At 41.0% G+C, this 13,701-nt stretch overlaps 1 long non-coding RNA gene across 3 annotated transcripts in view; it reads right to left on the bottom strand.

The window, feature by feature from the left end:
- LOC134359407 (uncharacterized) overlaps window positions 1–12,970 on the bottom strand; it is a 156,917-nt gene extending 143,947 nt beyond the window's left edge. For 2 of the 3 annotated variants that reach the window (XR_010021105.1, XR_010021104.1), the window contains exon 1: window positions 12,874–12,950. This is a non-coding gene — a long non-coding RNA (uncharacterized LOC134359407). Of the gene's footprint in view, window positions 1–12,873 lie in introns of all 3 variants that reach the window. The other variant, XR_010021106.1, reaches the window with a different exon arrangement.
- Window positions 12,971–13,701: the final 731 nt, after the last annotated feature.

Raw genomic sequence — 13,701 nt, 5'->3', positions numbered from 1 at the left:
CTCTGATGATGGATGCTGCTTTCCTACAACAGCACTTTCTGAAGGTGTGTGCAATGGTTGGATGGGCTTTGCCCGTGATGTACTGGGCTGAATCCACTACTTCTTGTAGGATTTTCCATTCAAAACGTTGGTGTTTCCATACGACACCATGATGCAGCCAGCATTGGGCTATCGGTATTGGTATTGGTTTATTCTTCTCACATGTACCAGGATACAGTGAAAAGCTTGTCTTGCATATTGTTCATACAGGTCAGATCATTACACTGTGCATTGAGGTAGATCAAGGAAAAACAATAACAGCAGAAAATTGAGTATAAAAGCTACAGAGAAAGTGCAATGCGGTAAAAAAATAATGTGGAGGATCATAATGAGGCAGATTGTGAGTCCAAGAGCCCATCTTATCATATTCATTCATGAGTCTGATAACAGTGCAATAGAAACTGTCCTTAAGTCTGCTGGTATGAGCTTTCAGGCTTTTCCATCTTGTAGCTAGCATTACCATTTCAGAGTGTCTGTCCTGGTTCAAGCATGTAGGTACCTTTACAAAGAAGGCATGGCAGCACCTCTGCTTTCTTATAAGTTTGCTAAGATTCAGCATGTCACCTAAAACTTTGGCAAACTTTTATAGATATGTGCTGGAGAGTATATTGACTGGTTGCATTCTGGCCTGGTACAGAAACACCTGTGCCCTTGAACAGAAAAGCCTACAGAAGTTAGTGGATACAACGCAGTGCATCACAAATCAAGCTCTCCCCATCACTAAGCGTATCTGCATGGAGCGTTGATGCAGGAAAGCAGCATCCAAGATCAAGGACCCCAGCCATCCAGGTCATGCTTTCTTCTCACTGCTGCCATTCAGATGGAGGTACAAGAGCCTCAGGTCCCATACCACCAGATTTGTGAATAATTATTAACACCCAATCATCAAGCTCGTGAGCCAGAAGAAATAACTTCACTAAACTTCACTCATTCCAACAGTTAACTGTTCCCACAACTTATGGACTGACTTTCAAGGACTCAACTCATTCACTCAATATTTATTCCTTATTTATTTATTATTATTATTTTTTTTTCCTAGCTCAAGCTGAGGTAAGGGCATTGCCAAGTACACATATTTCTCAATTTTCAAGAACTTTCAGACTATTCTAATGGTGTTTAATATTGTGGTGTTCCGGATGTTTACATGCAGGAAATATTGCTGTGTAGGCCTAAATGTTTAATGCTATTGTGTAGTGACACTGGGATGATACCAGTTATAGATATTACTATTGGGACAAGGTATACCTTATTCATGTTCCAAAGTCTTTCAATTTCCTCTTTATTTCAGCATATTTCTGGTGTTATTCACTTATTGATTTCTGTATGTTGTGTGTGTTTGGAATGGCGACATCTATTAAGTAAGTTGTTCATGCTTGTTATTCCTGTAATTTTATATCTGGATGGTTATTGTGGATTGTCCTATCTGTAATAATAGATTGGTCATAATATAATTTGCTGGACCCTGGCTCTAAAATTGGATCAGGCTTGTATTTATAGTAATCCATTGTATCCTTAATGAGTCTGTATTTTAAAACAATACCTTTGGTGAATGATGTTTGACACCTGATTGTGCCTGTGTGTGAGTTAAACTGCTTCAGAATCATGTAAAGTTGGATTGTTTCTGGTTTCTCTTGGCATTTTCTTTATTTATCCTCTTGAACTTGTTGCATTTATCTTAGATAAGTTTTCTGTGTTAACCACCTGGTCCTGTCTTACCACAAGGAGCCCCTGTTTCTGGGAAGAGGTCTCCAACTCTGAACCAAGCACGCAAAGCTTCCTTGTCGACATCTTGTTTGCTCAGATCATGGGGATGTCTTCCATGAACGGTTATGCTCTTCCATTGGTTAACTTTTTTTCCTGTAGTGATAGTATCATTTTTCTGGGCTGTGCTTTCATTTAAGTCTAGCAATGTGTATTTCTTATCAGAATTGCATATGCTCACGTGGAGTACTAAATCCTGTTTTCATTGATGAAAATAATATCCTTCGAAGTTTTACCTGACTGTTGCGTAATTTTTTTGTACTTGTTCTTCCTCTTCCTCCTTCTGTCCTAAGTAGTGTTAATCTAAGTTTGCTTGAGTGTACATGGTGTTTTCTAAAATTTATTATTTCAGTTCTTATTTTTCTTTGTAACTTTTCCAGATTGGTTTCAGACCAAGATATTATGTCAAAAGAATACGTTAATATGAGTATAGTAAAAATGTTTATTCCCTTTGTTATATTTTTACTACAGAGCTCGGTTTGGCAGATTTCCTTAGTCTTTGAAGTAAATTCTGATGAAAGTTTTCCCTTTATCGAACTATGATCTATTTTCTTTGCTTGTTGATATCCTAAATTCTTAAATGTTTCATGTTCATACATCTGTTGTAATGTATCCTGCTGCTCTGTTTTGAATTCTATTACCTCTATTGCACCTTTCTTTATTCTTAATGTTCTGCAGTTATCCAGTCTAAAAATTCATGCTTATATCTTTAGTAAATAGTTTGACTATTTGAATTAATTATATTAGCTTTATTGGTGAAAGAGCATATAATTTCAAATCATCCATTTATAGAAGGGTCGAGACCCTTCATCAGAATTGGCCTAAGTTTAGGAAAGCATTGCATAAACCATATTAAATACAGAAACTTCTGGAAGAAGCTGGTGCCAGCGAACAACACGATCAAAGGCGCCATCCTTCTGACGGTTCACAAAGCTACCTATTTCACTTCTTCTTCTTCTACTTCTTTTAGTTCATTGTCTTTCAAAAGTGGTTCTGCTACTGCTGGAGCCTGTGACCTACATTTTGGTGGTGTGTTTTCAGGCCGATTGAGCGATTTGCACTTTGCTGTCTCAGAGTGGGATGTGGGATCAGTGAATTTTCGAGCCAAGTGTGTGGCCTGGATCACAATTACTGTGTGGCCTGGATCACAATTATCACAAAAGCATGGATGAAATCGATGAGAAATAGATTTGATTGTGGACTCGCAACTTCACTAAACTTCACTCATTGGACTCCTTTTCAAGGACTCAAATCATGCTCTCAATATCTATTCCTTATTTATTTATTATTATTATATTTTTCCCAGCTCAAGCTGAGGGAAGGGCACTGCCAAGTACACTTATTTTTCAATTGCCAGGAACTTTCAGACTATTTTAATGGTGTTTAGTATTGTGGTTTTCTGGATGTTTACATGCAGGAAATATTGCTGTGTGGGCCTAATTGTTTAATGCTATTGTGTAGCAACATTGGGACGATACCAGTTGTAGATATTACTGTTGAGACAATGTATACCTTGTTCATGTTCCAAAGTCTTTCAATTTCCTCTTTATTTCAGCATATTTCTGGTGTTATTCACTTATTGATTTCATTGATTAAAGGGTTGAGGAAGACTGATATCAGCAAGTACGGGAGCGAAATATGAGCTGGTGTTCAACACCATCTACCTGTGTATAACCGGTCTCTCCCTCGCTCTTGTCTGCTGCTCTCGGAAAAAGGTCCATGCATTTGACTGGTGTGTCTCTCTTCCTCTCAGTTGATGCTGTTGGAGGATAGTGCCGGTGTTCTGGAACTTGGACAAAGTTTAATCGACGCCATTCGTGGATTGGACTCTGCAGTTCACATCATGATGTGCTTCTGCTTCTGCTAGCTCCTTTTTTGTTGCTATTTTGTATGATTTTGATCGGAGTGAACAGTCTGTGGCCTGCAGTTAACGAACGACACAGCACTAGATGGAAGTGGACTGAGCTAAACTGAATATGCCTGGACTGTTTTGATGTCTTTGTGCTGTTTTATATTCTGTGATTTTCAGTCTTTTGTTTTGCTGTTTGCAAGATTTGTTCTTTGTTTATGCGCTGTGGGTTTGATATTTTCTTTGAACAGGTTCCATGGTTTTCTTTGTTCTGTGGCAATCTGTGCGAAAACGAATCTCAGGGTTGTATACTACAAACATACTTTGATAATAAATCTACTTAGAATCTTGAATCTTTTCAATCTTAGAATTAAAAAAAATTCAAGCAGCTGTTTGCATTTATTTTAATATTATGTACTTCAGCACCATTCGACACCACCACAATAATTTCAGAAATAGTAGGTATATTTCCTAAATACAGAAGAATTCCTCTGTCCCAGGGTCATCTCACAGCACCTTTCCCAGAACACTATCTCACAGTCTACTCCTAAAGGACTACAACCTTGTAGTAGGGTTTGGAAGCTTGCCTGCTTCAATGACTCAGAGAGCTACGCCCGCTGGAGTCAGGGCTTTATGCTTTGGCTCTTGGTAGAGTCACCCATGCCAAATAGGTGAAAGGGTAGAGGCCAGACTAAGAGTGGTCCACCGGTCCTCCAGGTTCAGGGGTTCAGCTCAAGGCCAACAACTCCGACAGGTCAAGCAAAACTGTTACAGTGACAGCAATAAAGAATCATTTTACTGTACACCTGAGTGATTGCCAAAGGCAGACAGTGTTGGAAGACCTTCATTAATTCCCTAAGTGCCAATGGGTAATAAGTAAGTATCCCACAGTTTGGGCTGCCAGCTGACTCTCTTGTATCTTTTGGTTGGTGTCGGACATGTCAATAAAGATTGAGACAAAGCTCTGTATACAATTAAAGTTCCAGAATGGAAGGAGATCATTGATGCAGTGAGTCCATGCCAGTACCACTTAGATCAATCTAGCTGACCTCAATCCACATTTCCCAATAGCCCTGCAATAGTCCTGGGTTTATTGTCATCCTTAATGATGGATCCCGCCTCTTTGAGGCATCGTTCCTTGAAGATGTCCTGGATACTGGGGAGGCGAGTTCCCATGATGGAGCTGACTGAGTTTACAACTTTCTGCAGCTTATTTCGATCCTGTGCGGTGCCCACCCCCACCAGACGGTGATGCGGCCAGTTAGAGTGCTCTCCACAGTACATCTGTAGAAATTTCTGAGAGTCTGTCTCAGTAAGGCCAAAGGGAGAGAGATTTAATAGGAACCCGAGGAGTAACTTTTTCACCCAGCATGTGAAAAATTTATGGAATAAGCTGCCAGATGAAGTGGTTAAGGCAAGCACATTAACAAGATATTAAAAGTTACTTGACAGGTTCATTGATAGGAAATCTTCAGAGGGATATAGGCCAAACGGGATTATTTTTGATGGGAATCTGGAGTGGCATGTACCATTTGGGCTGAAGAGCCTGTTTGAGAGCTGTATGATGGCATTCTGGGCCGTCCCTTCTCTGTACTTCAGGCAGGTTCATGTGGGAGACTCAGTTTCACTCACTGAATTAACAAGCTCACAATTTTTACCACAAATTAGTTCAGTAAATATTTTGAGATGATTTTGTTATTGTAAAAGGTAAAAGGCTGAGACATCCACATATATAAATTGAACTTTCCACATTACCTTTTGACTGGCACATGTTCCTAAATTTCAATAGCCAAGGTCGCTCGATGTGAGAGAGGATAAAACTCTCAAATTGAGCCACTTATTTATTTGTCTAAAAAGATCTACTCACTTAACAAGCATACAAAAGCCATATCCTGCTTACCAAATTCCACGTACCTCACAATTGATCTTGAAAGTCATTTAATACTGTATTCTAACTCCATGTAATATCGAATTGTCATCACCTCTTCACAAAACATTAATTTTTTTCCAATTTAATTAACTACAAACTCCAATTTTCCAGAAAAAGGTCACTGTGGACGTAAAGATTTGGGCCTTGTCTGACATTTTGTGACTGAGTCATGTTGTTTCCAACGTTTTGTGCACAACAATCAGCAGTGATCTGCGCCAGTGGCATCCGCAGCGGACTTCGGAGCGAGAGGTCACGGGTTCGAATCCAGACAGCTCCTGTGAGTCCACCACCCAGGACATGCCCCCTTCTCACTGCTACCATCAGGGTGGAGGTACAGGAGCCTAAGACACAAACTCAACAAGGAACAGCTTTGTCCCCTCCACCATCAGATTCCTGAATGTTCATTGAACCCATGAACACTGCTTTTGAATTGAACTTCCACCCATGCTAGGTTGAGCATTGAGCTAGGTTGCAACTTGGCCTCGTGAAACAGACAAACATTAAAGAAGCGGAAAACTTGCCACCCGATGCACCAAATGAGGTGTGAGAGGAATTTTACTTTCTTTTCAGTCAGCAGTAGATCGGACATTCGCTACACATGCATCTGATGTTCCCACCCGATGATGTTGCAGGCAGGTTCACATTGGTTTTGTGACCATGATCACAGTAAAAATAATGCCCATGTTTTGTTTCAATGTTTGATTTTGATTTGAGGTCAATGCTTGAATTGAACATCAAAAGCTATGTTTGATGTTCAAAATATTTTACCTATAGTACTGTTCAAAAGTTTTAGGTGTATATATATCTAGGGTGCCTAAGATTTTTGCACAGTACTGTATTTGTCAATGTGGAATGTGGAGTGGAGAGTGAGTTTATGAATCTGGTGGGAGCAAAGAATGTTGTGACTGGTGAGGGTGGAGTGCCATGGGAAGGGTGTGGGACAGGTGGCAGAGGTGAGTGCTTGAGGGGTGTGGCATGGGTGCAGAATCACCCAGTAATGAGACAAATCAACAATTTATTTGATTCCAAACAATTAGTTTATTGATCATTACAGAATGTTTCTCTGATGCTTCCCACTGCCTTCCCTCTCCCTGACCCCTTCCTACTCTCAGTCCACAATACAGAGCCATATCAGAATCAGGTTTATCATCACCCACATATGTCATGAAATTTGTTTTCTCTTTGTGGCAACAGTACGGTGAAATACATAAAATTACTACAGTACCGTGCAAAAGTCTTAAACACATTATGTGCCTAAGACTTTTTCACAGTCCTATATTTAACCCTTTTCAGAAATAAGGTAACAAGAATGTGCTTTAACACAAATTAAAGACCATTCAATGCAGTTGAAACATAAATCAGCAGATTCCATTCATACTGAGTCAGAAGCTGTCAACATTACTTTTCATCCAGCCCTTTACCTATGGTCACATTCAAGAATGTTTCATTTTATGTTCTCCATATTTATTGCCTATTTATTTATTTATGATTATAATTTCCTTTATTTCTTTTTGTACTTGCACAATTTGTTGTCTTTTGCACGTTGGTTTTTTTGTCTGTCCTGTTGGGTGCCGTCTTTCGTTGATACTATTACATTTCTTGGATTTACTGAGTATGCACTCAAGAAAACGAATCTCAGGGTTGTATATGGTGACATATATGTACCTTGATAATAAATCTACTTTTGAAAATTTGAACATTACTTTTCCCACCCACTTGGCTTCACCTTTCACATTCTAGCTATCCTCCTTCCCCTCTCCACCACTTTTTTATTCTGCTGTCGTCCCCCCTTCCTTCTCAGTCCTGACGAACAGTCTTGGCCCAAAATGTCGACTCTTTGTTCATTTTCATCAATGCTGTCGGACCTGCTGAGCTCCTCTTGCATTTTGAACATGTTGCTTGAAATATTTCCTCATGCAGCGTGGAGAGTTCATCATGAACGTGACAGAGATTCAGACATCCTTTGCTGATTTTGTTAAGCAAATAGAATCTCATTGCAATGACTATAAAAGCACAGATTTTATTGAAAAGCTAAAAAGGCACTGAAGCTAATCATCCATTCAGTTTCTCCCGGACCTCAATCTCAAGAGTTCAGGAAGGAAGCAAAGTATCAAATGATCTCTTTCATCAATGTTGATGAAAAAAATCATATATCGCTTGCATTATGAGAACAAATCTAATTTAGTTCCATTGTGAAAATGGGAAGTTTTGCTCCTGTTACTAATAGGTTACCGTCAAATAAACACAATAATGTTTGTTGCAGTTTTTCATAGGCTAAGTAACACAAGAATCCTGGTCCCCAGTAAACTATATGTTTTCTAAATACTGTGAGCAGTATGGGAAAAAGTCATAGAGTTAAAGAACACTACAGCACAAGAACAGTCTCTTTGGCCCATCTAGTCCCTGCTGAACCATTATTCTGCCTAGTCCTATCAACCTACACCTAGACCATAGGCCTCCATATCCCTCCCATCCATGTACCTATCCAAAATGTTGAAATCGACCCGTCATCCACCACCTGCGCTGGCAGCTTATTCCACACTATCACCACCCTCTGAGTGAAGAAGTTCCTCCTCATGTTTCCTATGAACATTTCACCTTTCACCCTTAACTGGAACATTAAGCTGCCAATCCAGCCCCTCCTGCAGCCAAGTCTCACTAATGGCTACAGTATCATAATTCCACGTGCTGATCCATGCACTAATCTCATCCACCTTTCCTACAATGCCTCCTGCTTTGAAGTAAATGCATCTCAAAACGCTAGTCCTGCCATCCTTGTCTTTTTGATTCCTGACTTTGTGTATAGGCTTAACAACATCTTTCTCCATAACCACTTCACTATCTGTTCTGATGCTTCAGTTCCCTGTCCTTAAATTTAGCATGTAACTCCCAAACAAAGTAAACTCACTTTGCAGAACCTCATCACTCTTCCTACCTATGTCATTGGTACCTACATGGACTACAGCCTCTGGCTATTCACCATTCCATTTAAGAATCCAAGATGTCTCTGACCCTGGTACCCTAGAGGCAACATACTATCCAGGAATCTTGTTCTCATCCACTGAACCTCCTTTCTGTTCCCCTAACTAATGAATTCTCTATCTATATAGCTCACCACTTCTCCCCACTTCCCTTCTGAGTCACAGAGCCAGACTTAGTGCCAGAGATCTGACTGCTGTGATTGTCCTCTGCTATGTCATTCCCCCCAATAGTACCCAAAGTGTTATAACTGTTCCTGAAGGGAACATCCACAGAGGATCTCTGCACTGGCTGCCTGTCCCCTTTCCCCCTCCTGATGGTCACCCCGTTACCCATGTCCTGCACCTTGGATGTAAGTACCTCCCTATATGTCATGTCCATCAACCGCTTGGCTTCCCAAATGATCTGGAATTTATCCATTTCCAGTTCCAACTCCTTACTGTAGTCTGTCAGAAGCTGCAGCAGGACGCACTTCTTGCAGGTGTAATTGTCAGGGACCCTGGAGATTTCTTTGCCTTCCCACATCCTGCAAAAGGAACAGTCCACTATCCTGCTTCGATTCCCCTCTACTCTAAATGTGCAATAAGAATAATAAAGTAAAAATAACAGAAAAAAAACCAAAAAAATCTACCTATAGCCTACATCTCTCCTTGCTGAAGCCTCGATGAGATAAAACCTCAACTCCCCACTCTAGCACTGGCCCATTCACACAATGGCCACTCCCGCAAAGTGCACTCTGCTTAAACCTAACCTCATTTTATTAGTTCTGGCCAAGTGTTTAATTATGTGCAATCCAATGTCTCCTCGGGAACTATGGTGTGCAAAATGTGCCGACTGCCCTGCTCGCTTCTTTTAAACTCTTGCTCCTTCTATGCAATCTCATGTCTCCTGATGAAAGACATCAATATAACAATTACTTCCCTTGCTCTTCGTTGGTTGGGCATTGAAGTTGGGCTATCAAATGTCAGTGATTTAACAGGAGTGGGTTTACAGGGAATTCAACGTTTTTGATCTATGAGTTCCATTGCAGAGAGACCCAAGTGTAGTAGTGAGGGTGAAAATATAGCGAAGTGCTTTCCCATGTTACTTGTTGTCAAAAACAGCAGTGATAAGGTCTCTGGCTTTAAATTTCTTTTGAAGTATAAAAGTTCTACGCTGTTTTGATCCTCTGAAATGAAAGAGGTCAGACCTAAGGTTTTCTAATATCTTCATGAAACTCCTATAGGGTAACCTACCCTGTGGTCAGAAAAGAAATAATGCTGAGCACCTTGTTAGAGTTCTGTTACTTTACACTGATGCCTGTTGTTTTCAGCCACTCTGTGAATATGTTATCCTTTACTTGCCCCTAAAGCACCAGATGACATACTTTAGTAATGTAAAATGGACTGAATACTGCTACTAAGCACAAGAGATTGTGCATATGCTGGAAATCTTGAACAACAAGTACATCCTGCTGGAGGAATTCAGCAGGTCAGGCAGCATCCAGGGAGGGAAGTAAATAGGGTACCGATACTGTTTTCTTTTCCTCTCCCTCCCCTCTTCTTCTATTCTCCACTCTCCTCTCCTATCAGATTCCTTCCACTGCAGCCCTTTACCTTTCCTGCCCATCTGGCTTCACCTATCCCCCCCTAGTTATCCTCCTTCCCCTCTCCCCACCTTTTTATTCGTGGGGCTTTCTTGCCACTTCCTTTCCAAGCCTGATGAAGGCTCGTGGCTGTTTATTCATTCCCATAGATGCTGCCTGACCTGCTGAGCTCCTCCAGCATTTTGTGTGAGTTTCTCTGGGTTTTGGCTTCTGCAGACTTTCTTTTGTTTATAAGTTACTGATACAGTACTGTTAAACTTGTAGCCTTCTGTAATAGGACATATTTACTGGAGACACGCGTTTTTCAGCTTGCTGGGAGTAACCAAAGCCTCTTTACCACAAAATCCTTTGAGGCTTTTGTTGGGGTATCAGTCACATCTCTCACTGTGCAGTAAACAGTAGTACTAAGTATGTCCCAATACCTGATTTGACCATGCTCAACAATACAGCACATTTACCATTGATTTGGATGGCCAATATGTGCAATGGTGACTGGTTTCTTTCATGCCAATGTGATCTCACTGGATACCCATTTCTATCAGGGCATCAGATGACCAGATGAAAACCTTCATTAGAAAGGAAAATGGGAGGAAGCCCAAGATTTTTAATTCTAATCCCTGTTCCCGTTTTGACATGTCAGTCCATGACCTCCTCTTGTACCATGATAAGCCCCCCTCAGGGTGGAGGAGCAACAGCATATATTCCTTCTGTATAGCCTGCAACCGGTTGGCATGAATATTGGTCTCTCCTTTCAGTAAGAAAAAAAAATGCCTCCCTCTCCCCTCTTCTATTTTCCACTCTGGCCTCTTAATCTTCTCTACCTACCTATCACATCCACCTAGTGCCCATTCTCCTATGGTCCACCCTCCGCTCCTATCAGATTCCTTCCTCTCCTGCCCTTTACCTTTCCCTCCCACCTGGCTTCACCTATCCTCCTTCCCTACCCCACCTTTTGTTTCTGACAAATCCCCCCTTCCTTTTCAGTCCTGAAGAAGGGTCTTGGCCCAAAATGTCAACTGTTTATTCATTTCCATAGATGCTGCCTGACCTATTGAGTTCCTTCAGCATTTTGTGTCTTTTGCTTTGGATTTCCAACATCGGCAGAATTTCTTCTGTTTATTATTAGCATAAATGGGTGTTTCTTATTCTGTGCACTCTTGATGGGCTGAAGGGCTCAATTTTGTGTTTTGAGATACTGTGACTGTTAGACTCCCATTCAAGAAAGACCCTCCAGTGGTAACGTGACTAGAAATGCTTCAAGATATCCCGGGTCACTACATTAACCAATAATTTGCTAAGGTTACGTCTGCTCAGAAAGGTTTGTTGAGATAAAGCATAGTTTCTTGATTACTTTCCCTGGCATTGTGGTCACAGATATTGGATACACCCAAGTGTTTTTAAACACTCTTCCTCAATCATCCTTTTGTGCTGAAAATTCTAGACCCTGCTATTTCTCAAATGCTCTCTAATGTCTCAAACAGTTACCAAAAATGTAACACCAACACTTTTTAAATACTCAGATAATTTAGTAAGAGTAAATCTGAGCAGGTATCACCTTTGACTGTGCACCTCGCAATCATTTGCCTCGACCAGTCACCCTGCACCCACCCCCACAGCATTACCTCTCAATTCCCAATTGTCTAATCACTAGTTTTTTTTATTGCACTGCTTTAATACCAAATTATGTTCATAAATTATTTCTTTAATTCTCTCTGACAACTTCACTTGAAGCAATATAGCAACTCCAGCAGAACTACTGGGAATGAGCAAAGGTCTGCACGTCAACACAACCTTGGTAGCTGGGAAGGCACAAAAGAGATTATAGCTCTTGAAATGCTAAAGGAGAGCTAACTTACCTCAAAAATTGCTGGCCAACATTACTGATGTGTAATAGAGAGCATATTGACAACACTGACACAGAATGGTACTCTAGCTGGGCAAGACAGATTACAAAGCACTCCAATGGGTGATTAGGATGGCTCAGCATTTCATTTGGACGTGGAGACAATCTACAACCCTCGATGCCTATGAAGCACTGGTAACATCATTAAAGACCCAATCCCATCGCAGATACTGTCTGTTCAATCTCCGGCCTTCTGGTAGGAGATACAGAAACATCTCGGCCAAGACAATAAGGCTGAAAAACAGCTTTTTCCTGAGGGCTATTGTGTAGCTACATTCTGGCTTGCCAATGGCGTCTGAGTGTTATGGACTATTGAAGTCATGGGCTGCAAGTAAATATGAGATATTTTAAAAATTAAACCGTACCGCATGCTTTGTAAATGCAACACACACAAAATGCTGGAGGAACACAGAAAGCCAGGCAGCATATATGGAAATGAATAAACAGTCTACATTTCGGGCCGAGATCCTTCATCAGGACTCTGCATTGTAAATATCTGTTTTACACGGTCTGGAGCACCACCGCAATCTGCTTGCCTTGAGCAATGACGATAAAGTTCTATTCTATTCCGTTCTAATGAGTGTGTTTGCACAGAAGGAGTCTAATCCTACTTTGTAGAAAAGCTCTTTGCAGGAATGGACAGTCATGTAATATTTGTCCAAGAGCAGAGAACACTCAGTACTCTGTATTCTCTCACCCACTGCAGACACTTCCTGTTCTTATGAAGTTAAAGAAGAAGGCGTCACTATAGTGGTCTTCCATGCCATGTGTGCACCGCATGCAGTAGCAGGTACAAAGTACTGAATCAAAATGCTCTTGCTTCCTACCTGTATGCCTCCAGGTTTCACATGGCAGTGTTGTGATCACCTCGTGGTCCTGGACTGTTATCCTGTATCCACGTCTGCAGGATTTCAGCAGTCCAAGGTCCCTATCATTTACATTTGCATTTGACTTTAGGCCAGCACTGATTAAATCAGCCCACAGGGTTCAGAGATCAGTTAACTTGAACAAGTGTAAGCCTGAGCAAGAGTGTTCTGATAACCATGTCAGATAATCACAAGAATGAAATGAGATTAGATGTATTGCCATGGGGTGCCACCGTAGCCCAGCAGTTAGCAGGGTGTTGTGGAGTTTGGAGTTCGTTTCTGACACCGTCTGTATGTCCCCCCTGTAAACGCTAAATTTTCCTCCCACATTCCAAAGGCGTACCAGTTAATTGGTTAATTGGTCATTGTAAATTGTCCTCTAATTAGGCTATGGTTAAATAGGTGGGTGGCTGGGTAGGGCAGCTTGTTGGACCAGAAGGGTCTTCTTCCACACTCTATTTATAAATAAGTAAATGGATAAATAGATAGATAGATAAATAAATAAGCAAAAAGAAAATATATTAATTTTGTTTTCATTACTAAAATGAGGCATCACTGACCAGTCCAGCATTTATTGCTAATCCTTAATTTCCCTTGGGGAGGTGATGGTCAGCTGTCTTTTTAAACCTGGGTGCCCCCTCACCTTTGGGCACCATGGTAGCACAGGGGTTACCATGACACTAATACAGCTCGGGTCATCAGAGTTCAGAGTTCACTCCCAGCGTTCTCTGAAAGGAGTTTGCATGTCTTTCCATGGAATGTGTGGGTTTCCTCCGGTGCTCCGGTTTC

Source organism: Mobula hypostoma, chromosome 20, assembly GCF_963921235.1.
Source record: "Mobula hypostoma chromosome 20, sMobHyp1.1, whole genome shotgun sequence".
Taxonomy (NCBI): Eukaryota; Metazoa; Chordata; class Chondrichthyes; order Myliobatiformes; family Myliobatidae; genus Mobula; species Mobula hypostoma.
Note: the sequence above shows the minus strand (reverse complement) of the source record. Positions and strands in the feature narration are given on the sequence as shown.